Genomic DNA, 9,370 nt, shown 5'->3' on the forward strand with positions numbered 1-9,370 from the left:
GCTAACATATAACAAGTTACATTTAAAATTGGGAACATTTTAAACATCTTTTAGGTCAAAACCATTTGGAAATTGAATGTTTCCTATATTTTCAACTGGTAAAGAATGACCATTAGGAATAGTTATTGAAGCTTTTTTTTTTGCTTTTGATTGTTTTCAACCAATGTTTGTAGGGTGTGATATGTTCAGTGGCTCCCGAGTCAATGACCCAATAATTTTGTGTTTTGTTCTTACCAGTCATGTACGCTTTCAAAATATTCTTACTCGTCATGTTTTCTTTTGTTGTGTTCTCAAATGGATCGGATGGCCGTATCATCTTTAGGAGGCAGTCATATTGAAAGACCCTAACTTTCGTATTTATGAAAGACCCAAACTTTCATACACGACAATATAGTTGCTCCAAAACATGCTACTTGCATATTCATAAAAACAATATTTTACATTGATAAAGAGGTTACAAACTACTGGATACAAACCGACTATTTTAAAGTTTTATATATTACATAACTTCCCAAGATTCTATAGTTTTATACATATGGGAGTGCAAAATAAAATAGTTTCAAACTATTCATAAACTTCTATCGATACAATAGTTTCAAACTATTCAAAAATCTTCTACCAGTATATAACTATACTGGATGCTTATCTCCTGCAAATTTGTTAAACATTGAGAGGGTAAGCGGTGACGCTTAGTGAGTTCAATAATAGATACAATATAATGTTATGCCATATATACTTTAATATGGCAGAAGCAAAGAGGAACAAGGAACAACAAGGGTATATGTGAATCATGTGACAAACATTTCATATCAGTCATTGATTTGATTTAAAGATATACAATCATTGAGACATAACAATTTTCATGCTTGATATACATCAATAAATTTTTGGCCCAAACGGCACAGAAGATATACAACTTCAAATTAACATTTTGATAGATTTCAGGCTTATAGCCCTGTCTAACCTTCTGCCACTACCATAGAATAGAATTCATTCTCTTACGGAGACATGTTCCATATGGCCAGAGGCTACATACCAGTACCAACGTGAATCTAAGTCCTTTCACTGATCACATGGTCAAAGGTATTTCTTTGCTATTAAAATTAGCGAATAAAAATAACCCGGGAAAATAACCCGGAATAATAACACTGAAAAGCACGTAGTACATATAACACATAACATACAATTATTTATATATATTAAACTCACCGTGAAATAAGTGGGGCTAAAATATTAATTGGGGCAGTACTTCGGCTCTAAATATGACTTTCGTCGTTGAAAACCGGGAGTTTTCTTGAAAACCGAGCTCTGCGAAGGTAGAGCTTCAAAACCGAAAAGATAAAATTTTCGGGCTTCTCGGGAGTCTCGGGGTGTGTTTCGGGCTTTGGAATCAGTACCGGGGCTTCGGGGGGAAGTCGGAATAGTAAAAATATCAAAAAGGGGGGGGGGGGGGGGGGTGGTGAAAGTGGCAATTTTCCAAACTTACCCGAGAGGTCTCGCAGGCCCTTGTATTTATAAGGAGGTCCGAAGTCGGCTAAGGAAGGGGAGTCAGCAGCGAGGACACGCGGCATCAGCAGGGCGAGGGTGCGTAGGTGGCTCACACGTGGTTTGCGCATGCGAGGGGCTCGGTGTCGGCCTCTGATTGGACCAAGGTCTAGTCCGAGGCTTTGGATGTCCCACCCCTGCGAGGCTCGGACACATGATAAAGGGCACGCGTCGGATTCTTAGTGGACCGGACTTCGGATGCGAGGGCAGGCGACACGTCTCGCCAGCTGGCTTCGGTGACTCACCAAATTTCGGATACGTGGCGCGTTTTAAGCGAGGGTGACGTGGCCGAAGTCCACGTATGCGAGATTTTTCGGTTTTTGTGCAAAAACTTCTAAAATCCATAACTTTCACATACGAGCTCCGTTTTTGACGTTCTTTATATGCACGCTTAGCTAAAATTATGCTCTACAACTTTAGTTTAGACTTAGTCGGCTAATTTTGACTTTAATTTTAATATTATTATTTTTAACAGACCGAGACAGGAAAATCCGTTAAAAATTCATAACTTCTTCATCCGATGTCCGTTTTCGTCAGACTTTTTACCGTTGCACTACTAATGACGAGACCTTCAATTCTCGTTTAGGTTGTGTTGGCTAAAAATCACTCGATCTAAAATTCGAGTTTTTAGCTGTCTACTGCTAAGCTAAAACTTCGAAAAATCATAACTTTCTCATACGAAGTCAGATTTTGACGTTCTTTATATGAAAGTTGATTATTTTCACGAGTTCTACAACTTTCATTTACATTACTAAGGCTAAAAATTAGTTTATCGAAAACTAAATTTTTACGCGACAAAGTATTTTTCGGATTTATCACGGATCTTCGTTTGGTCATAACTTCTTCGTTATAACTCGGATTTCGACGAGGTTTTCGCCTAAATGTTTCTAATGAGATTTTCTACAACTTTCAATAATAAAATTTTACTTATTCCAAATTTTATATTTTCGCTATATTTCACTATTTGGCTTTTAATTGGAATCTCATAAGACTTCCAACATTTTATGAGTGATTCTAAACATAGTTTTACTTCATTTCTAGTAAAAACTATCTGTTAGAACTCAACATTCAATTTCACTTAATATTTAATAATATTATTTACTTAAAACACGGTTTCAAAACGTGTATGTTACACATATTCTAGTTATCACCGATGATTTTAACTCTTCTGTGATGGCTGTTGCACGAGCTTGAACCCTTTGCTTACATGATTGATTTTTCCCAGTGGTGGACTTTGTGTTCCACCATTCAGGATACCCAACCAAATCGAAACATCCATTTATAGTGTGCCCTGATTTATGACAATAGGAACACCAACGGTCATCAGATTTTGATCCCTTTCCACGATCATCTTGTTTCATGTTTAACTGAGATATGAACTTTCCAGGTTGTTGTGTGCTTCCTTTTCATGTGGTTTGGAATACATATGAATTATTGTTGGTTCCACGAGTAGCGCCAATATTTCTTTGTTGTTCATCTTGACTAACAAGATGATATGCAATGCCCAAACTGGGACCGAACTGCTGCTGAGAATTTGGGTTTTCACAACATTAAACTCCTCATTGAGACCCATGAGGAAGTCATATAATCACTCATTTTCTCTTAAGTTAGTCATGTCTTTGTTGAGGTTGCACTTATATCCTTAGCAATTACAGGTGGGAATTTGACTCATAGACTCAATTTCGTCTCAAATACTTCTCCAATTGATGAGATCGATAGAGTCTTCTATCGGCACAGGTAGTGTTCCATCAACAAACTCAATCTTGTTCTTATCAAAGAGTGTGTTCTTCATCTCACTCTCCCAATCGCCATAGCTTCTATCACGTAACAGGTTTTCACCCACGAAATTTTGTCATGGATGATCTGTAGATATGAGAAAAATAAGGAGACAAAATATCTAAAACAGATTTCTCGCCTGAACTAGAGGGTTTATCGGCTTCCACCATTATTATAAAAACTAGGTTCGAATATCGAGAGATTGATCTGATTCCATAATAAATCTGATATGAAAATAACTTATGTTTTTCCTTCTTAATCAATAAAATAAGGAGATTACACCAGGTATATATATATATATATATATATATATATATATATATATATATATATATATATATATATATATATATATATATATATATATATATATACTATCAGAATTAGATATAGAAACAAACTCTAAATAAAAGGAAACATAAACAAGATAACTATAATCTACTATAATAAATGAAGGTTTTTTGCCACATGTCCTCTTCTCATTCATTTGGACACATGGTATTTTCTAGAATTTTTAAAATTTTTATTTTCCACTTGTCATTTTATTGTATTTTTTATTTTATTAAATTAAAATTCCACATTTAATGTCTAAGGTAATATATATGTAAAGTATTTATTAGAAAAAGTTTATATATGTAATGTATTCAATACATTAAAGTCTCACTAATTTTAATAATTCAAATTTTTCTCATTTTTCTTATAAATTCAAACTTTTCAAATTATTAAAATTTTATATATTTTTTTTTAATTAAACTCATGTAATACATGGGTCTTACACCTAGTCCTTAATAGATAGAAGACTTGATAAGGAAGCAATCCAAATAACCATTTGGAAGACACGTGGACGATTCTCAACACCTAGTTATTAGGATATGCCAAACTTTCCTTTTCCTAGTTTTGAGGACATTAGTTGCTAGATTATAAATATAGGCCTTAGGTAGTTTATTTCATTCATTCAAAAATATTTTCCCTTCTCCCTATCCAAAATTGTAACATTCTTCCTCTAGTCGATTTTAATATATACAAGTCTAATACATTATGGCGTTTGCGAGCAAGGGTTTCCATCCAAATTGTTGTGTTATAGTAATTATTATATGGCATGTACCAATGCAAAATGTCGGTTTACAAGAGAAGCTGGATTCGTTAACATTTGTAAAATCTGAAACCCCAAGCGAAACTATAGAAGAGTCTCAAGAAGACGATGGTGGAAAAATCAGAAATACCGCTCTTGAGCCACAAGTGGAATTGCAAAATGAAGAAAAGATCGGGGAGCCTAACAACGATCACGAAATTGAAGTTGCAAATCCTATACCCGATATGAAGTCGGAGCAACTGGTTGAACAGATCTCCGACGAGCTTAATAAAGACCATGTTCAAGCACAATCTGGTAGCAACGATGAGGCTGTTAGGTTAGATCTGGAGAATCATTAAGTCGAAGGTACAGATTATGTACACGATATGACGTCAGAGCAACTAGTTGTTTATGAGACGAATCCGCTAAGTTTTGTGGCGGAGCAGGCCAACTGGAAAGGGTCGGACGGGAAGAACTGGATTCTCGTTATAATGAATCGAAGAGGATGAACAAAGAAGAGAATGTTCTGATATGGTGTCGGTATTTTAAGTGTTTGAGTAGATTTTGGTTATGATTTTGTAATTTTTGAGGTGGAGTTTAGTTTAATTCTTATAACTTGTGAAAAAAAGTCACGTCATCAAGGATATCGGTAATAACAAGTCTTAGACATTTTTTAACAGATAAAAATAGACTTTATGTCCTAAACTACCAAAAAAACCACGAGGAACCATTTAAATCAATATACTAAATTGTGTTGGGCTACACTAACAAAAACTTAAAATGATAAGAGCTAGATAAATTCAAACCTAGAATAAAGCTTCGTATTTTAAATATAATAATTACTATATTCAGCAATATAAGGTGATATTGCATTAATGTGTGTCACACTTTCCCTGGGTGGATCTCTTTTGGCATGCATGTCGATTTATGGATGTCCCATCGACTTATTTGCACTTGCATTAAATTATCTGACTAGTTATAACTTCAAAGTCATGGCCTTTTTAGCAGGAGCATAGGAAAACATTACTTTGTAGAATAAAGAGTATAAAAATACCTTTCTTGTTATACTGACATTGTTTTGCACTTACAAGTTCTTTCATTTAATTTTTCTAAAAAAATGTTCTTTACGATCTATGGGCCTATGGCCTATGGGCATGGCACCTAGTCATCACACAAAACCCAATTAATGACTTCTAGTCAAAATCAGAACACAAAACCCAGCCCATTATTCGTTTACTGAACAAAATGAATACACGTTTACTTATACAAACAAATAAATATAAATCCTTAAAAAGGAAGAATAAGATATATAAATTATCTCTATTGAAAAAATGGATACTTTTTTAACAAATTAGTTAACAATATTTAGTAGTTTACCACATACATACATTAAACTCAGCACCCAGAATAACAACTGAGAATGTTGTAACCTTTTTGTCCATGGCTTCAATCAAAATTTTGTAATTTAACTTTCTTAAAATTGAAAACCAGAAACTTTGATATATGAAAGAGAATATTAGGATTGAAGTGTAGGATAGAAAGTTTAAATGGCCATACAACAAACAACTGCAGGATATAACACCCTACCAAAGAAACAGTAACATGTTCAAAATCCGAGAAAGATCCGTAAGGATTTTACCATGCATGGTGGATTCCTTCATCTGGTCACTTGTTACTTCAGGGAATACTTATACCTTGGGATCTTTATTTACTATTCAACTTTTTGGCTTTTGGAGAGACATCAAAATGGCCCTTGGACCTTGGTTTAATATTTTTTTTCCTAATTTGATTCCTATGCGTCTGTTGTGTTATAGAATACTTTGATCCGTATTTATTTCCCACCTCGATTGTTGGATGATTACACTGAATGGAGATAAGCTCACTTACAGGAAAACTGGCCAAAATATGTTCGACAACTTATATAAGCTTCATATGAATTATTTTTGTGGGATTTTAATGTATGTATACCTTCTAACCTTCTATTTACATCGGAATGCTTACATTTGATTTGGTTTTAAGATGGTCACTTTTTTTTTTTTTTGGAAATTAACCAAATGTGGAATATATAGTTGGTTCCGGCCAATCCAGGGGAAAGACTAGTGCCTAATAGGATTTGTAAAAATTAATAAATTCTTTGATAGAGTCTAAGGTAGAGTAAACATCAAGATATGAAAAAGCAAATAAAAAGGATTCCTACTAGCTTATACAAATAATTAAAGCAAAGTTTTAGTAACATCGCATTAATTTAGATTTGTGTTTGTTTATTTTAGCTTTTAAGTGTAAACATCGTAGAACGCTCGTACTGACAAAGTGTATACATTTATATAAGAGTAAATTGCAAATTTGGACATTGTGTTTTATTCAAAATATACGTTTAGTCCAAAATTTAGAATTGTTTCAATGTCAATCCTTACGTTTGCATTTCACTGCGGATATAGTCTATGCGTTTTTACTGAAAATTGAAAGTTTAGTAAAAAATATGATGACATTTATATGGGTCGGAGATCAGATCCGCAACAACGTGCAAACTTAAGGACATCATTGGTACAATTTAGAAATTTTGATTGAACTTTCAAATTTGGATAAAGCATAAAAGACTAAATCTGTAACTTAAACTTTACATAATTTTTTCATAGAAAATAAAAATGAAAACACTAATTTCTTTTAGACAAGAGAAGTATATGCTACGGAAAAATCATCAAGAAAAAACGTAGATATCAAAATGTGAGAAGCAAATTATAAAACATCACTACTTTTTTGCTTCCGTTTTAAACAAAGCTAAGGTTTAGACATGATATAAAAATAACATGCATTCCCATCATTTTGAAAAAGCTTTTTCAAGTTTTTGTTTTTTGCGAGGAAAATTCAATCTTACTCTCTAAAAAATAGTAAGATCATAAATCACTACTAGAAAAAAGAGGGATTTCCTACGAAAATTTCCAAAGAAAAGGAATTTCTCGGTATTACCTACGAATTACCGAGGAAAATCTTAGGAATAACCATAAACACGCTTTCCTCAGAATTTCCTACACTTTTCCTAGGATATTTATAAATACCCAACTTCCCTCGGTATTTCCTTTGTAATATTCTTTTTAACAATTTCTTTCTTGTAACAAAAAAATCATATTGAGTTTAATTGGAGAATACACTCATTGTTCCTACACTTTTCCTATGAAGTTTCTACTAACTACACTTTCCTCGATATTTCTTTGGTATTTCCTACGCTTTTCCTAGGATCTTTATAAACACCCAACTTTTCTCGGTATTTCCTTAGTAATATTTTTTTAACATTTTTTTTCTTGTAACAAAATAAATCGTATCGACTTTAGTAGAGAATACAGTCATTGTTCCTACACTTTTCCTATGAATGTTGTACTTACTACACTTTCCTCGGTATTCCCTCAGTATCTCCGAGGAATGTCCTAGGAACTAGCATATAAATGATCAATTTATATAGACACTTGTGATTCTTAAACAAATTAAACTATGACTGTTACTACACTTCACTACTAGAAAAGAAGTTTCCTTACTTTCCAAGGGATTTCCTAGGAATAGAATCCATTTTTTAAAAAAAATTCGATGTTGAAACGTCTTTTTTTTTGTTCAATATTTTTGTACAGCAACATTATACATGACTTGTTTTTAGCTTACCAATTTATGAATGATATATACATATGTACGTATGCACACCACCATAACACATTACTCAAAGCATTTGTTTATCATTATATATTCTATATATTGTATGTCTATATATGTATGTTTACATATGTGTATAATATAGATTTTCGTAAGATAAAGTATTTCATGTATACAAAGTTGCACAAAAATATGGAACAAAAAAATAAAGTTTGAACCTATAAGAATGAAAAAACGAGTTTGATTTCTAGGAAATCCCTTGGAACTTCAAATGTATTTCCTAGAAATTTGTGACGAATAATGTATTTCCTAGGAAATCCATCGGAAGTTCCCACACTTTTCCTAGGGATTTCCTTGGAACACAATCCATTTTCTAATATTAAAAGTTGAAACATCTATTTCTTTGTTCACTATTTTGTACAACTTCATTATACATGAAATGCTTTTAGTTTACCAAGTTATGCATGATATATACATTCGTAAATGTGCACACCACCACACTTTTCTTATGTGACTTCATCTTCCTGTGTGTCACCGCCAACGCCCTTGTCGCCTCCCTCTGTCAACATCGTTACTGCCTCCCAACGCCAGGTTTAGTTTCTGCCATTTTTTCTTTCGTTTACCCTAAATCCTAATGCTCTTTCATGAGCATCAAATCAGTTACACTTTGTATTTGGTATCTAGAAACAGGATTATCCTAACATTTTATATTGTGGATACCAACTGTTTGAGTTAATTCCTCAAAGAACTTGTGTTTGTAGAAGTCCTTATAATCTTCACATAGTGGAGATGGCAGTGAGAGAGGAATTAGATATTTCAGGAAGATGTTTAGGAACTGTAAGGGCGATGGCAGTGAGACAATTCCTTCTAAAATGGTTAATTGTAAGGGCTTACTGAAATTGTCTTTTTTGTTAACTGTAAGGGCGATTGTCCACTGCAACCATCAGACCACTTAACAAGTTCATGGTTTCTTCTAGCAATTTCCTTACTCCCGCTTTATTCCTACATTATTGATGTTTTGCTAATATTTGTTGAAACACCCTCTTTAAACTTATAATTTTCAAAGATTATAGGTTTTGCTAATAGGTAGAGTTAGATTAAATAAGGCTTTTATACACATATGACAACATCGTGTTTTTCTTTTTATTAAATTTATTGCTTCTTTTAATTAAAGTCGTTGTTTGATTAAATATCTTATATTCCATATTTATTATTTAAATTGCTTTTGTTTCCTTATCTGCAATTTATATGGTTTTCTTGTAAATTGTTTTTAATATGTTTTCAAATTCTAATTCATCTTCTTTTTTTATTTCAAATCTCAACATACTACAAATGGAG

The sequence above is a fragment of the Lactuca sativa genome, chromosome 2 (genome assembly GCF_002870075.4).
Source record: "Lactuca sativa cultivar Salinas chromosome 2, Lsat_Salinas_v11, whole genome shotgun sequence".
Taxonomy (NCBI): domain Eukaryota; kingdom Viridiplantae; phylum Streptophyta; class Magnoliopsida; order Asterales; family Asteraceae; genus Lactuca; species Lactuca sativa.